At 44.3% G+C, this 18,124-nt stretch overlaps 1 long non-coding RNA gene across 1 annotated transcript; it reads left to right on the top strand.

The window, feature by feature from the left end:
* The first annotated feature begins 719 nt into the window (after positions 1-719).
* Positions 720-1,887, top strand: LOC109247484 (uncharacterized). The gene is made up of 2 exons (XR_002071753.2): positions 720-1,004; positions 1,626-1,887. It is a non-coding gene; the product is annotated as an uncharacterized LOC109247484 (long non-coding RNA).
* Positions 1,888-18,124: the final 16,237 nt, after the last annotated feature.

Below are 18,124 nucleotides of genomic sequence, written 5' to 3'. Positions count from 1 at the left end.
AATGATCCCTGGGCTCCACCCCAGAATGTCTGATTTATTTTGCCTGGGGAGGGCCCCAGGCATCATATTTTTCAGACATTTCCCTGACGATTGTAGTGAGGCTTGAGAACCAGTGATTTTCCCGGGTACATGCACTCGGAGAAGTTCCGATAATGTTGGAGCTGAACGCATAGGAAGTAATCTAGCCCAACATATGCATGTGCACAGCTAGCCCTCTGACTCCCAGGGACCTTTTAATCATAGAGATTCCTGGAGGTTATAAGGCCAGAGAGTCTTTCATTCCCCTGAGGACTGTGATGGGCAACCAAGTTTGGAAACCGCTCAGCCAACCCTTCTTGTTTTACAAAAGAGGAGCCCATCCCTGGAGAATGTTTTCCTCTCAAAATGGCAGAGCCGATTCAGAGGAAAGCTGACCCCTACCTTCCAGTCTAATGTCCATCTCCTCCATTTCCAAACATAAAGCCCGCTGCTGCTTTTAGACCATCTTGGCCATTTTAAAGAGGCCGATGTTTGAATTTGTGTGCAGTGACTTCAGGAACGTGGGGTTTTCTGTTTTGCTTTGTGTGTGGATGGCACGGACGAGGGGAAATAAAACAGCCTGCCACCTTGCACATAGGGTCACACTAGTAGCTTGGTGACCTGGCACCAATAAACCACCATCCATCTCAATTTCCCCATCTGTAAATAGGGGGTTATGGTGGTTTTAAAATATAACCACAAATTCTTTAATTCTTCAAGAAGTGGGACCTAGTTCCCAGCCCCCTGAGCATCAGCTATACTTAGTAACTGGTTTCTAATGAACAGAATGTGAAGGAAATAATGGTGCGTGAATTCCAAGGCTAGGTCACAAACAGCATCATGGCTTCTACCTTGTTCCCTCTTGTGGATCACTTCTCTGGGGGAAGCCAGCTGCCATATCATGAGGACGATCAAGGAACCCAGTGGAGGGGCCCATGTAGAGAAGAACTGAGGTTTGCTGTCGGCAACGTGATCTCACCAGGATTGTGAGTTAGACACATTAAAAGATCTGCGAGCCCCGGTCAAGCCTTCAGATGACTGTTGCCCCGATCTATGCCTTGATGGCAACTACGTGAGACACCTTGAGCCAGAACCTCCCAACTAAGCCATTCCCAGTTCCTGACCCCTAGATACTGTGTGAGATAGTAAAGGCTGGTTGTCTGAAGCTACTAAATTGGGATAATTTGTTATCCAGAATAGATAACGAATACAGAGATATTTCAAAACTAAAGCATTAAATAGGGCTGCTTACTTTATAGGCTTACAACAGGATTCATATGCTAACATTTATAGAGTGCTTTAGTTAGACTCTGGCCAAATGAACTGCATATTAGATGGAAAGTAGCGATCGCGTATTATTAATGTTATCAGATTGCAACACATTTCATGTTCAATTACTTAAAATGCTCTTTCTGGAGCATTGCTTTGCTCATCATCTTATCCCCACTGCACACTTATAAAAGGTCACTGTCAAGATATAAAAGTATATATATGATTTAAATGTCTTGACTCAGTTGCTAACAACCATGAGCATGTTTTCAAATTGGAAAAGCAAGATTAATTTAAACTAGCTCCTTTTCACACAATGTGCTTTGTTTACTTTTCAGGGTTCCATTTCACTGCCAAGCCAAGTGCCTCTCTGATTAAAGAGTATGTTCACTTTATCTCCCTTAGTCTCCCACAAGCCTTACCCTTAAGAACAAGCATGGAAGATTTCGCACCAAAAAAACAAACCATATTTTTACCAGAAAATATTTAGTAAAATGAGTTTTTATTGATGAGAACTTCACCAAGTATAAATTTCATGCCTAAAAGGAATGGGCCTTTTGTATTTCCCCTCAACAAATAAATAGCTTCTTTCCTCAAGAATTACGACTTCTGAGCGTGCTCTTAAATTCAAAGCCAGTTCAGGGGCACCTGGGTGGCTCACTTGGTTAAGCGTCTGACTTCGGCTCAGGTCATGATCTCACGGTTCGTGGGTTTGAGCCCTGCATCAGGCTCTGTGCTGACAGCTCAGAGCCTAGAGCCTGCTTCGGATTCTGTGTCTCCCTGTCTCTCTGGCCCTCCCCTGCTCGCTCTCTGTCTCTCTGTTAAAAATAAGAAACATTTAAAAAAAAAAAAAATTCAAAACTAGTTTGTTTTCTTCCAAGAAATAGAAAATCAGCATGTGCATATAGACCCTTCATTGGTTGGTCCTTCTTCTAGATCTGTGTCATATGGGAAAGCCAGGATGGTATTTGTTTTTTAATTTTTTAATGTTTATTTATTTTTGAGAGAAAGCGTGAGCAGGGAAACGGGGGCAGAGACAGAGAGGGAAACACAGAAACTGAAGCAGGCTCCAGGCTCTGAGCTGTCAGCACAGAGCCCGACCTGGGGCTCAAACCCATGAACCGTGAGATAATGACCTGAGCCGAAGTCGGACGCTTAACCGACCGAGCCACTCAGGCGCCCCCAAGATGGTATTTTTCTAACAGTTGTAACCAGAGGTATAAAATACTTGGGAAGAACATGAAAAAAGGAAGAGAGTGTGAGCCTGAAGGTGAAGCTGTATTTTTCAAACACTCTTATCTACCATATAAATACCTTTATGTGTAATTTATTTATTCCTAACATTGTTTGATATACTTAGAGACATAAAAGTCTATTTAAACAATGGAGAAAATTTGCTTTGCTTTGTTATTTCCTTCCCAAACCGGGGAGAGGAATGCAAAAAGGTCTCTAATAGAGGGGGGTGGGGGGAGAAAACTTGTTTAGCCGATGTTTTTTCCTTTTTTCCTTTCCATGTTCCCAAAGGACACAGCTAGAAATCTAGTGTTGTGGCTGAAGAGTTTTGCTTTTTTCTCTCCCCCTCTGGCTTCCACTTTCCTCGATTCCAACTCAAAATGATCACACCCAGCCAGGGCAAAGGCTGCTTACAAGTTTAGCCAAGTGAGAAAAAGTCAGACTCCTATTAAATATCAACATCATTGATTGAGTGACCACAGCAGGGATCCTTCTAGGTGCGTGCAGAAAGGGATCAGACATCTTTATTCTCCGGGAGTTGTAAGAGCAGGACGGGGTCCGGTGTGAGGCTGGCCCCAGCCCCTCTGGGTGGCAACTTCCCACAGAGGACACCCCGTGCCATGGTGGGGAGCCCCCTCCCTCCCCAACCCCAACCGCAGCTCCCTTCCGTGAGCCTGGGCATGGCAGGCCCGGGAGCTAAGTCCCTGGAATTCAGCAGAAAGTTACTGTTTTCCTCGACACTATCCCAGAGCTGCTCTCCCATGCAGCTTCAAGCTGTTTAACTGCCGTCTGTCATTCGGCCATCATTATTCGTATACGTGTAGGTAAATATTTTATTAAGCATCTTCGCCACTTGGCAGTTAGGGAGCCCTTTGCCTGCTAGACCTGGCGGCCGCCCAGCGCTGCCAGGGAGGGTGGGAGAACAGCGGGCCGCTTGAACGCGCGGTGGTGTTAATAGAGCGGGGGGTCCTTTCCACCTGGAAACCATTTTCTCCTCTGGCCTCTCGGGCTTAATCTTCCATTTCTTCGTTTTTAATCAGTTACCAATTTGGCCTTGATGAAAGGTGCCGGGGCCTCCAGAAGAAATTGGCTGGGCCTTTTAACTCCACCTGGAAATGGTTGAGGCAGGGCCGCGGTCACCTGGCCTTACACCTCTGCACCCATTTGGGGCCTTGCCCCATCCCTCTGCCTTGCCGGACAGAAATCTCAATGTCACAGCTGGAAATACGCAGGGCCCAGGATGGGGCCCTCCACCCAGGCCCCACCACGCACACTGTGTTGTGTCTGTGAACGCCAACATTCGCAGAGGGCCTTTTCACCGCCTCGCCCCGTAGCCCCGTCAGCCCGCCAATTGGCCAGCAACAAGCTCACAGCTTAGCCCACAAAACCACCAGTCAGCTTGGACCCACGTTTGGTCCACTTCTTCAGAATCCTGTGCTTTTTACCGTTTTTCCAGGTGGCCAAAGCAGCAATACGAAGCATGGCCGTAGCGTTGTCCCATCATATCTTTGGGTCTCCAGGAAGCCAACCCGATAGGATCTAGTTCTGTGTGAGAAATTCCAACTGTGGAGGACCGTGGGTATGACGCCCTCTTCTGGCAGATGCGGGGAACACCTACTTGCGCCCAGACGTGTCAGTTCCCTCTGCTGGTGGAGGAAAGAGAAGCTGTCTCTCTTGTCTCCCGGCCCCAGATTCCAGAAATCAGGGTCCTGACATTGAGTTGGGAGACCCAAGCCCCAGAGATCCAGAGGTTTCCTGAAGATTAAAGCGAGACCCACCACGATAGCCCACACTGCAATTTCTGCAGTTACCAGTTCTAAGTGGCTGCAAAATGGATGAAGGGAAGAGTGGAGAAAGCACTCTAACCTCCCAAGGGGCTTCAAACAGGCCGAAATCAAATCTATGTAGCTCCACGTTGTATTGACACACAGAGACGGAGGGACGAAAGGAATAAGAGGAAAGATTAGGAGTGAGGACAATAGAGGGCAGACTTTACAGCAAATTGCTGAGTAAGACACTCGTGCTAAAAATAATACCGCTTGGAGAGGGCATAAGAAACAAAAGTGTGGCTGTGCCCATGGGTGGGAGGAACAAGAGGCTGTGCCTATAAACACCCCGGATTAGAACAAGATGAAGAAAGGACCGTAACCCAAGAGGAGAAGGAATAAACGTAAGAATAATTTGAAGTGAACCAGAAAATGAACTTTGTCACCATCCTCTCGCTTCTGTGGCTCCCATGATGCCGGAGGCCCCCCGACAGCGGACGGCCACGCCTCTGGGTTGTGAACAGGCCCCAAGACCCCATCACCCACTCGGCAGATGCCGCACAAGAAAGGAGGGCAAGACCTGGCTTTGTACCTGCTAGTCTGGATCACGGATAATCATGAACATTCAAAAAATCAATTGCCCAAGTGGCTGATGGGGAGGTCTGGCTTGACAGAAGGCGTTCACGAGAAAGACCCGGGGGGTTAGCTGATCACAAGCTTGATGTGAACCCACAGCGCAAGGAGGCTGTTGAGAACCCTAATGCAATCTTAGGCTCTATTAATAGAACGACGGAGTGTGGAGGGAGAGAGGCAATAATCCCGCGCGTGCTGGCAGGTCAGGCCACATGCAGTTTTATGCTCAGTCCTGCGGGCTGTATTTTAAGAGAGGCGCTGGCAAATTCAAGCCTGTTCAGAAGAGCATGAAAAGGACTGGATGCCAGTATTTAGACAGCATCGAGATTAGCCTGACAGTCCTTTTACAATTGGCAAAATCAGCATGCTTATTGCATTGAAGACAGAGAATCGCAGTAGCTGGGACGGAGAATCACGGTTTCAATGTTTGCTTCACCTCCCTGAGCTTTTGGCGGTGCCCTTTCTATATGATGGGGATATGAGTCTCCACCCGCCCTTCCTGTGAGCATAGTTTGAAGATGGTCTGCCCCGTGGGGCTTGTGTATTAAACACCTACTTGCTGCCAGCTCTGTGCCAGGCGCCAGGGCACCAAGAGGAACTTGAAGCCCAGTTGGACACACAGGCCCGTAAACAGGCATTTTGCGCATAACGTGACATGATAATAGATACGTGGATTGATTTGAGATGAGACGTAATTAATTTCTTAGAGGGGAGGAATGACAGGAGAGAAAACCAGAGTCTTCAGGGTATACGTACTTGCAAGTGCAAAGGGGGAAAAAATCGCTGGAGGTCAGAGAGGAGAGGCCATGGGTGTGGAATGCTTAGAATCAGGAGATTTCAGAGTCACGGAAGACAGCTGAAAGGTCTCAACAGCGTCCGGTGCCACCAAGAAATCCAGGAGGAGGAGGAGAAAAGCTGAAATATTTCCGGACCAAACCCCGGAGGTGGAGATTAGGAGTTCGTCCTTAGTGGCAAAGAAACACATTTTGGGGAAATGCTGGAGGCAGAGACGAATTCATTTAGAAAGTTTGTGGAAGGCTGCATCTATTGAACACCTACTGCACACCTAGCATGGCGCTAATGCACTGTGGAAGTTCAAAGAGAGTAAGACTTGGTTGGAGCCCACTTCAATAGTGACAGGTGAGCTAAGACTAACACCTGTCAATTCATTAGGGAAGAGTAGAAGATTATGACCTGAATTGTTCGACTCGGTGAGGCACACAGACGGTGGTTTCAATGGCCAGTTGGTGGACCCATGATGTCCCTTATGTTTGTGAAAGCCAGAGGAAGAAAGAATGGAGTCGATGTATTCCCAATATGGTGAATCTGGTCCTGGGCTTCCCCCTCCCCTTGTTTCTTGGGAAGTTTCCTTTCCCGGAAGTGTTCAGAAACACAATTCTTGTCTTAACATCGCTCGTGTCTTCTCCCACTTTGTTATTTACCAGTGAAATTAATATTACTCTTTACCCTGCTCACATTCTAGATCCACCATGCGTTTTTTTCATCAGTGGGTTTGTGTTTGGTTGATTAGTTATTCATGTATAATGCAAGATGACAAGAGCTGTAATACAGAGAAATGATTGTGGAGAACGCAGGCGTACAAGCTCTGGAGTTGGCTTCTTTTTTTCTTTCTTTTTTTTTTTTTTTTTGTGGGGGAGTGTGTGGGTAGGCAGGTTAGTAAGGCTCTCGGATTACTTGCAGATGGTTGAAATTCTCTTCTTACCGAAGTGGTGACTGAAGCAAAATTGGGGGGATGAAAATAAATCGTGTTTGCTATACATCCATCCCCTCGGTCCCCTCGATCTGCATCACGAGCCCCTCGTGGACTTCCGGATATGTCCTGTACAAAAGCTCAAGTCATTTGACTCCTCTGGACTTGAGTTTCCCCATGTGTATCACGTCCAATGTTTCTATGTTGGCTTCTTTCATAGGTTAAATTTTTGCAAAGAAAATCTACCTTATAGATGAGTTCTTCCTCTAACTTACCCCCTGGGACTTCCTTTGGAGTAGCCAAAGATGGGATCTCTATGGGATGCAAAATCTGATCCCTCCAATGGCTTCCCACTGCACTCAACCCCTTTGGCGTAGCCGAAAAGGCCCTACGTGATCTGATCCTGTCCTGCTTTTCCAATCTACACCATACCACCAGCCCCTACCACTTCTCAAACCAAATAAATGACTGTAGCTCCTCGAGCCCTTTGCATTTGCTATTCTTCCTGCTTGGAATATTCTTTCTCGGCTCACTGAATGGATATCTCCTTATTACTTCCCAAATCTTAGTTCCAGTACCACCTCCTTGCAAATGCCTTTTCTGGTCAACCTCTCTAAAGTCACCTCCCCACCCATTGCTGTCTAGTTTATTGCCTTATTTCTTTCCTGCCGGGAGTCGAGCTGAAGGCCTCGGTTATCCTCTATTCCAGTCTTTCCATGTGGCAGCATGGGCTTCCTAACAGCACGGAAGCTGGATTTTAAAAGGGAAGAAGGAACACCCAAATTCAAAACGTTCTCCAGCATCCCTAAATCATTTTCTAGCACATTACCCTATTTTACCTTCTTTGCACTTCTCACTCTCTGAAATTATTGTGCCAATTTATGATTCCTTGCTAATTGCCAGCTCCCTCCCCCACCATCCACGAGGATGTAAAATCTTTGAGAATGGAAACCTTGCCTATCTCGTTCACTGCACACGCCCAGCACAAAAGAAGTGCCCAGTAAACATTTGTTGAATAAGTGAATTTTAAATGTTCAGAAATAAAGAGAAAGAAACAATTAGGATGCACGCGAAATGCAATGAAACACACAAACATACACATGTTCACAAAAAATCAGGCTGCAGAGAACTTTTCAGGAAGAGAACTGTGGCCTGAAGGACGGAGAGCCCACGACACAGTGAGCCAGGAGTGAATCGGTCGTATTTGTAGCCCCCCACCCCCCACCCCGCCTCCTGCTGTTCAGAACTCATCACAGAGCTGGACTGAGCACAGGGAGCCAGGACACATAGGACCCTGCAAGTGACCAGGATCAGGACCTGGAAAGTTGGACCTCAAGGGGAAGTAGGCTGTGCCCGGTCATCACAGATCCCCAACAGGATGACACTGGTAGCAATTCCCTGAGGTCCTGCGCCTGGTGTGGGAGGGCTCTGGGGCTTTACTTGAACCTAGCCGTGCAGAGGAAGATGATCTTGGTTTCACACAATTCAAATCAGCATCTACTATACAAAAAACACCGTGCTCCATGCAGTGGGTGATGGAGAGGTGAGAGGCAGGGACGTGTGTCCAAGCAGAGCAGCTCTTTGACAGGATGGAGGGGTTAAGTGGCAAGGGAAGGAGGCCACCAGCCCGGAAGTTACAGGCAAGGGAGAAGCAGAAAGGTTTCCAAGAGGGGCCAGCACTGGAGGTGGCTACAAAGAGGGCCTTTCAGAGGCAGGGAAGCCTGGGGACCCCCCAAGATCTCCATTAGACTGGAGGAGGGTAGGGTCTGCAGGAAGTATAAGAAGAGCCATTTATTAACAAAAGTTCCAGCGAAGTCCCTCAGGACCAATCCCGGAGCCAGTAGCTGGAGTCACGGACTGAGAACAGGAGAGAAGAGTGGAGAACAGTTGCACAACTTTAGCAAAAAGGAGAGCAAAGGGGTGCCGGGTAGTCAAAACCACAGGTGGCCCTGCAGCGATGGCAGAGAAGTCCAGAAACACATCCGGGGCACGTTGTGATTGAACACAGTATTCAGCGACCCTTGGAAAGTATGTGTACGAGGGGATTTGGGGGCAAAGAGTCATTATAAAAACAACAGACAGATGGGGCTGAACAAACAGAATCTGAGATCAACATGGAACACGCTCATGCTCATAGTGGCGCTGTTCCCAACAGCCAAAGGGTGGAAGCCAGGCAGCGTCCTTGAACAGGTGTGTGGGAACGCGAAATGTGGCACACACGTACAATGGAATATCATGCGTCTATGACAAGGAATGAAAAAGCGAAACACGCTACAATGTGGATGAGCCTTGAGGACAGAGCGATATAAAGGAACTAAGCCAGATGCAAAAGGGGAAATAGGACATGATTCCACTGATAGGAAGTACTCAGAATAGCCACATTCATGGGACGGAAAGTAGAATGGTGGTTGCCAGGGTCTGAGGGGAGGGGAGAACGGGAGTTCTTGTCAAGTGGGTACAGTTTCAGTTCAGTATGATAAAAAAAAAAAGTTCCGGAAATGGATTAAAAATAAGTTCTGCAAATAGCAGTGATGATAGCATGAAAACGTGAATGTACGTAGCATCATTGACATATACGCTTAAAAATGGTTACACGGTATATTTTATGTAAAATGTGTATTTTGCCACAGTAAAAATATTAACAAGGAGAAATAAGCAAGTCAAGAATATCCAGGACAGCTCCGAGAAGGGAAAATAAAGGGGAGATAAAACACTATCGGTTATTAACACAGATTATAAAACCTCAAGAATTAAAACAGGGTGGCGCTAGCCCTTGATTACACAGACAGACCATGGGACCAGCAGAAAGTCCAGAAACAGGCCCAAATCAGGCAAGACTTTCGTGTGTGGGAAAGGTGGCCTCTGGAAACGGTGGGGAAACCGTGCTGGGATTAACTGGAGCCATCAGGAACAAAAGGAAGTTGGCTCCTTAGCTCATACTTCTGGCCGGAAGAACTCCACATGGAAAAGAAATGTAAATGTGAAACGCGACCCCCGCACAAGGACCAGAAGGAACCGGGAGGGAAGTCTTTTTTAGCCTCAGAGGGTGAGTAAATACCAGCTGTGACTTGCGGGGGTCCCAGCTCTCTGTGCCTACATCGTGGGGTCGTTGTGAGCCCTGTAGGAGTTAATACCTGTGAAGTACTTGGAACAGTGCCCAGCACACACACGAAAATAGTAAGTGACCACCACCACCACCATCAGCAGCATCATCGTGATCATCAAAAAGAACTGAAGACGTTTATAAGCTGATACGGAAAAAGAAGTATCAAGGTATGTGAAACGGAAACCAAAGGCAAGGTAGAGCACCATGCACGTAATATACTATCCTTGGTTTTCAAAGGTGGTGGGGGGGGGGGTGGAGAAAAAACACATGCACATACACATCTACATATATATGTAAGTGTGTATTTACACACACATATACACAGTAAACATCTGTGGTCAGGGCACTGCATTACACAACTCCAGGGGCCACAATTCCATTGTATTCCATGTCAGTGGCCTCCCAGGAGCTCAGTATAAACGGTGCCCCTTGGAGCTGTGCACCACGGTGGCCCCGCTAACTTGACTGAGTTTGGTAACATATTTCTGGGAACACAGCGGAATGACCCCGGTTGCCTGTGGGGAAGAGATACAGGTGGCTTGGAACAGAGGTGGGAAGGAGGCTTTTCACAGCACAGTCTTTGTGTCTTTTCAATCTGGAACTATGTACATGTGCTACAGAACACTCCTCGCTCCAGAAAATAAAAGGACCTGTAAAAAAAAAAAAAAATCAATGCACACCTATAAAAGTAAGACATAAAAGTAACGGTACAAGTTAGGGAATTGGGGAAATACCAAAAAAAGTATGAAGGACAGAATTATGATTGAGCATGACTTTTCTGGTTATCTCTGTGTGTCTGTCTGGAGTGCTTTGAAAGGCATCGCGTAGAGCAGGAATGGGGGAATGATAGCCCCAAGCTATATCCGGCCCACCACCTGTTTTTGTAAATAAAGTTTTATTGGAAAACAGCCACAATTGGGTTATAGACCATCTATGGCTGCTCTCCTCCTACATTTGGTTATTGAGTAACTTTGATTTTGGCAAGTTATTTGCTGCTATTTCTAGCTCAATCTATAAATCCAGTTCCCTGGAATGATTCCACTAAAAGGCACGGTGAAGAAGTAGGATGAAAGCAATGGGTTGTAATGAACAGATTAGTCTGGATTTAGAACTTAAGTAAACAAGAAGCAGAGGTGTTCACCACAATGAAAGTAATGTTAGGATAAATGTTAACAAACTGAATTTGTTTGCATATGATAAGAAACAGAGAGAGAACCTGGATTGAAGTAAGAAAAACACACCAAGACAAATTAAAGATCATCAAAGTGGAGAAAATGAAAAAGAAGATATTCTCACAAATAAGCTAGGCCCTGTTAAGAAGTATAGTATTGGGGCACCTGGGTGGCTCAGTCGACTGAGCGTTCAACTCTTGGTTTCCACTCAGGTCATGATCCCAGGGTCGTGGGATCGAGCCTTGTGTCAGGCTCCACACTGAGCATGGAGCCTGCTTAAAATTCTCTCTCTCTCTCTCTCTCTCTCTCTCTCTCTCTCTCTCTTCTCTGCCCTTCTCCCCTGTTTGCACTATCTCTGTCTAAAATAAAATAGGGGTGCCTGGGTGGCTCAGTCAGTTAAGCAGCTTCGGCTCAGGTCATGATCTTGTGGTCCGTGAATTCAAGCCCCCATATCGGGCTCTGTGCTGACAGCTCAGAGCCTGGAGCCTGTTTCAGATTCCGTGTCTCCCTCTGTCTGCCCCTCCCCCACTCACACTCTGTCCCTCTCTCTCAAGAATAAATAAACATTAAAAATAAATTAGAAATCAATCAACCAATAAAAGAAGTATGGTATTAAAATAATTCCCTATGTTATGACATGGGATAAGGTATTTAAAAATATGAGAATAAACACATCTCCTATCTTGAAATCTCACCAGACATTCAGTCTCTCAACGTCCAGGGGAACATTCGAAGGTTATCTGAGACACAGAACAATTATCTTTTGGGCAGGACTGTCCTGTGCCTTGTAGGAGTCTGGCATCCCTGACTCCCCACTAAATGTTGCTAATGGCCCAGTTCATAGTGACAATCAAAACAACTCCTTCGAATTTTCAAAACTCCCCTGAAGGGAAGCACCACCCCCCTTGAGAACCACAAATACATGTGAAAGCAATTTGGAAAGTTAAAAGCACTTTTCAAATGCACAGTCTGATTGATCTACACATGTGCAGTGGAGTTTCAACAGATACTACATACCCGCACTATTTACACGAAGACTACTGAATTCTGAAACACGAATGTTTTCTTTTTTCATAAAACTGATTTCCGTTTTTGGAAACATGGCAAGTAAATCAATATACTTACTGAAAACAACCCAACATTCTGGATTTAAAATAACTGAAGGGCATCAATGAATGAGCAGAAAAGTCAAGGATCCTTAGCCCAGGGATTAAGCAACGTGGAGCTCAGAGTTGCGAACTGAGCACAGCACTCCAAGGACATTTGCTGTACCTGGTGAACTTGAAGTTTGGCAGTCATGGCCTTGAAGACTTGTAAAAAAGGAGCCAAAGCCCCAGATGTGCCCAAGATGGAGAGTCTAACAGATCTTCCAGGGTGAAGATGGGATATCACCAAAAGCTATTCCTGGACTGAAGGCATGGATTTAGAAATACCTCCAACGTCCTCCTGGACACTGCGAGGAAAATCTGTTCCAAAGCTTGCAATTGAGAGGATACGATGTGTATGCGTGTGTGCATGCGTGTGCACCCACGTGCCAGGAATCACCACAAAACATTCAAACTGCCAGCTGTCCTTGACACAGTTTATAGCAAAAAAGTCCACACTATCTGCGTGGTCTGAATACCCCAAACGGAGAATGTAACTGGAGTCCTCCCAGGATACAGTAATGCCTCCAGCACCTGACAGAAGCGAAAGTGAATCCTCTACAGAGGAAGCCCAATGTATCCCAGACTTCAAAGTATTCCTTCAAATAAAATGCCAAGGAAAATGATCAGGTCAGAGTTAAATGATAGAGGGAGAGGGGGAGAGGAGGAGGAAGGAGGGAGGAAGGAAGATACTAAACAATGGAACGAGTTCTTCAGTGAAAGAACTAAGAGTGGGAGCAGCAGGTGGCTAGAACAAGCTGCGAGAACCCCGGATCCCGGGACAGTGAGATGAAGACTATAAAAGAACCACGTTTAAATGTTTGGGGGAAAATCCAGGCATGAAAACGCATACAAGGAAGAGAAGCTTTCAAAAATGATCAAACAACTTTCGAAAGGAACCAAAAGAACCCGCTGGACAAAGAAAGAACTCCGTGGACAGATTTACTAGAAAAATCACGTGTGAAGAGAATGAGAAAACTGGAAGACTGATCTGAAAAACATTTCCAAATTGCAGCAGAGACACACAAAGAGAAAATATGAAAGAGGAAGCAAAGACATGGAGGAGAGATCAAGAGCTGTTAGCAAACGTCTAATTACAGTCCCAAAACGGAAAGGAAACAAGGATGGGGCGATGGCAACATCTGAACAGATAGGGACTAAAGGCGCCTGGCTGGCTCAGATGGTGGAGCATGTGACTCTTGATCTCGGGGTTGTGAGTTCGAGCCCCACGTTGGGTGTAGAGATCACTTAAATAAATAAATATTTTAAAAAAGAAGAGACAGGACTGAATATCATTAGGACTGATGAAATACCAACCCACGGAGTCAAGAAATCCAAGGTATCCTCAGAAAAAGCTATCTAGATAGATAGGTAGATAGATAGATAGATAGATAATATATATCATATATAATATTAGAATATAGTGTGTGTGTATATATATATATACATATATGTATATATGTATATGTATATGTATATGTATATATATATATACATATATGTATATATGTATATGTGTGTATATATATATATATATATATATATATATACATATATATATCTCACTGTGAAATTGCAGAACACCAAAGACAAAGGGAATTTCTTAAGAGCAGTAAGACACAAAAGACAGATTATTATTTTTTTAATTTTTTTTAACTTTGATTATTGAGAGACAGAGAGACACAGAGCATGAGCCTGGGAGACACAGAAAGAGAGAGGGAGACACAGAATCTGAAACAGGCTCCAGGCTCTGAGCTGTTAGCACAGAGCCTGACATGGGACTCAAACTCACAAACCACGAGATCATGACCTGAGCCAAAGTCGGACGCTCAACCAACTGAGCCACCCAGGCGCCCCTGAAGACAGATTATTTTTATTTTTTTTGTTTTTTTAACGTTTTATTTATTTTTGAGACAGAGACAGAGCATGAACGGGGGAGGGGCAGAGAGAGAGGGAGACACAGAATCAGAAGCAGGCTCCAGGCTCTGAGCCATCAGCCCAGAGCCCGACACGGGTCTCGAACTCACGGACCGCGAGATCGTGACCTGAGCTGAAGTCGGCCGCTTAACCGACTGAGCCACCCAGGCGCCCCAAGACAGATTATTTTTAAAGGAATGACAGACAACTTACTACTCACTGGCATTAATAGAAACCAAAAGACAATGTAGAATATCTTCAATGTGCTTAGAGAAAATGATGGTCGTTTTCAATTCCATATCCATAATTAAGGTGAAAAAGTCACTTGCAGATAAACAAAAACCGAAAGAATTTGGTACCAACAAAACTTCACTCCTGGCAGGAGAAAAATTCGTTCTGATGTAAGGTCTGGGAATAAAGCACATAAAAAGTGAAAAACAAGTAGAATATTGAATATACAAAGCAACAATAGAGGCTCTGGGGTGGCTCAGTCGGTTGAGCATCCAGCTCTTGATTTCAGCTCAGGTCGTGATTCCAGGATTGTGGGATTGGGTCCCGCATCAGGCTCCATGCTGAGTGTGGAGCCTGCTTAGGATTCTCTCTCTCTCTCTCTCTCTCTCCCTCTGCCCCTCTCCTCTGCTCATGCTCTCTCTCTAAAAACAAAATATAAAAGAAATTAATAAAGTGACAATAATAGTCGGCATGGAATTACAAAAGGAAAATTGATAGAATTAAGAAAAGCAATAATAGCATAGAAGTCAGGAACACATAAATGGAAGTTGTAAGGTTTTTATATTTCTCAGAAGAGTAAAATTATTGAGTAACTTTGATTTTGGTAAGTTATTTGCTGCTGTTTCTAGAGAAACCACTTACAGAATAGAAACAGAGTTCTCAAGCCAGTGGAAGGAAAAAAATGAAAATGGAAAAAGCAACAAAGCAATCTAGAAGAGGACAAGAGAGAATAGAAAGAAGTGGAATTTGTGGGAAAAACAGAAATAAAAAACATGAAATTAAGAACATGATAGCTATAAACCCGAAATAATAACTATAACAAATATAAATAAATTAAATACTTCCCCTAAAACACAGAGCATGTCACAGGTCATGATCTCACAGTTCGTGAGTTCGAGCCCTGCATCAGGCTCTGTGCTGACAGCTCAGAGCCTGGAGCCTGCTTCAGATTCTGTGTCTCCCTCTCTCTGTTCCTCCCCCACTTGCTCTCTCTCTCTCTCTCTCTCAAAAATAAAGATTTAAAAAAAATTTTAAATAAAATAAAATAGAGCATGTCAGAATAGATATTTATTTTATTTTTATTTATTTTTAGTATATTTATTTTGATGGGAGGTGGGTAGACAGAGAGGGAGAGAGAGAATCCGAAGCAGGCTCCACGCTGTCAGCACAGAGCCCCGCGTGGGTCTTGATCTCACGAACAGTGATCTCATGACCTGAGCAGAGCTCAAGAGTCAGTAGCTTAACCAGCTGAGCCACCCAGGTGCCCCTGGATATATATTTTTTAACTAACCACATGCTGCTCCTAAGAAACATGTCTTTTTTTTTTCTTTTTTTCCCCCTAAGAAACATCTTACAAGAGCATACAGAGTTTGAAAGTGAGAGGATGAAGAAAGGTTTACTAAGAAACGGGTGTATAGGGTTGAGCTATCTTAATATTAAGCAGAATAGACTCAAGGCAAAAAAGTATGCTATGGACAAGAAGGATTAAGCAATTCAGTTAAACAACAATATGTGTATAATTTAACATTAACTCAATAACTTTCCAAATCTATTAAGCCACAACAGACAATACCGAGAGCAATAAACCAGCAATCATAATGGGACACTTTAGTCACCTTCCCCATTAACTGGTGGAGCAAATGGTAAAAAATCATCAGCAAGGATATAGGAGATTTGAATAACCCAGTGGACATTATGTCGGTTCAGGAAAAAGATCCCAAGATGGGATCAGCTGTGCCAGGGGTTTATTGGGGAGACCGCCTGTGAAGGAGGAGGGGAAAGAGGCAGTGTTAGGCAGGAGGGCTTTCTGACCACAATACAGGTCCGAAAAGAGTGGGAGAAAGAAGGGAAATAAGTAGGAAGAGTTTCAGATTACAGTGTAGCTCTACAAATGTGTTGGCTAGACTGATGGGGTGACCCTGAGCCAAAGTTGCCCATTAGGGGAATGGACCCTGCACTGACACCACTGACCTGTTCAGTCATTGGTGGGGAAGAGCCCGGGGGGGAAGAGTGGTCTCAGCGCAGACGGTGTTGGTGGATCCAGAGGCACAGACGTTAGGGCTCCAGTCAACTATGCTTCCCTCAGCAGGAGAGCTGAATTGCACGTGACCATGACCACCATAGACATACTTAGCAGAAGACCTGAGTGGCACATGTTCGCTGCCACCACAGATGAATTCAGAACACCACTCCCCAAAACTGCAAAAACACAATTGTTTTAAGTACACACAGAACATTCACAGAACTGGACTATAGGGACACCAGGGTGGCTCAGTCAGTTGAGCATCATCTCTTGATTTCAGCTCACGTCATGGTCCTGGGGCCATGGGATCAAGCTCCATATCGAGCTCCGTGCTGAGTGTGGAGCCTGCTTAAGATTCTCTCTCTCTCTCTCTCTCTCTCTCTCTCTCTCTCTCTCTCCCTCTCCTTTGGCCCCTTGCCCCCATTCATGCTGTCTCTCTCTAAATAGTCTTTTTTAAAAATGGACTATATACTGGGTCATGAAGTAAATCTCAGTACATTTCTTGAGGATTGAAATCATAAAGACTACATTCACTGACAATAATAAAAAATTACTAGAATGCCCCTTATATGCATAGAAATTCAGAAACACATATTCAAATAAACAAGGGATCAAAGAAGAAAACATAGTAGAACTTAAAAACTATTAAAGGCTGAACTGTAATGAAATACATAGCAAAATCTTCAAATAGAGTTAAATAACATTGAGAGAAATGTAAGTCCAAAACCCTGTGTTTAAAAAAAAAAAGAAAACCAACAATAAGCTAAGTCTCCATTTTATGAAGTTAGAAATGGATCAGCAAAATAAACTCAAGAAAGGTAGGAAAGGAAATAATTAAGGTAAGAGTAGGAATTAATGAAATAGAAAATAAACACAACAGACACAATTAACACAGCCAAATGTCGATCCTCTGAAAAGACTAATAAAAGTGACTGACCGAGAAATAAGAGAAAAGCATAAACGATATCAAGAATGAAATAGTGATATAAATACAGAGGCTGCGGACATTGAAATAAAACATGAGGACATTGTTGAAAATTTTTATGTCACTAAATTTGAAATCTTTTATGAGACAGACACATTCTCAGGAAAATCTAACTGATTCAAGAAATAGAAACTCTGAGCAATTCTATAACCATGAAGGAAATTGAATTTGTAGATTTAAACCTTCCTACATATTAGACTGCAGACCCTGATGACATCGGGAGCATGTTCCAGACATTCAAAAAATAAATAATTGTAATCTTATATAGAGCTATTTCAGAGAATCTAAAAAGAGCTCCCATTCCCTCAATTAGTTTTATGAATCTAGCATTAACTTGATACCCAAACTGGAAAGTATAAGAAAGGAAATATTCAGGAAATCTCTCTCATGAATGTAGATTCAAAAATCACAAGCAAAATGTTAGCCATGTGAATCAAAATATATGAAAAAGATAATGATATGAGGAAAGATAAAGATATGAGGAAAGTAATATAATAAAGGAGAAAAATCACGTGATCATTAGCCATAAATGAAGAAGGGGTTGATAAAATTCAGCATCCATTCTTTTCTTTTCTTTTTTTTAATAAATTTATTTATTTAAGTAATCTCCACACCCAACGTGGGGCTTGAGCTCATGACCTTGAGATCAAGAGCCTCTCACTTTTCCAACTGAGCCAGCCAAGTGCCCCTCAATATCCATCCTTGATTTAAAAAAAGAAAACACAGGGCATCTGAGTGGCTCAGTTGGTCAAGCGTCCGACTTTGGCTCACATCATGATCTCACGGTCCGTGAGTTTGAGCCCCGCTTCAGACTCTGTGCTGACAGCTCAGAGCCTGGAGCCTGCTTCAGTTTCTGTCTCCCCCTCTCTCTGCCTCTCTCCTGCTCACGCTCTCTCCCTCAAAAATAAATGAACA

This window comes from Panthera pardus, unplaced genomic scaffold (assembly GCF_024362965.1).
Source record: "Panthera pardus isolate Hobbes unplaced genomic scaffold, ASM2436296v1 HiC_scaffold_3, whole genome shotgun sequence".
NCBI classification, from domain to species: Eukaryota; Metazoa; Chordata; class Mammalia; order Carnivora; family Felidae; genus Panthera; species Panthera pardus.
This window is presented reverse-complemented; position numbering and strand designations above follow the sequence as displayed.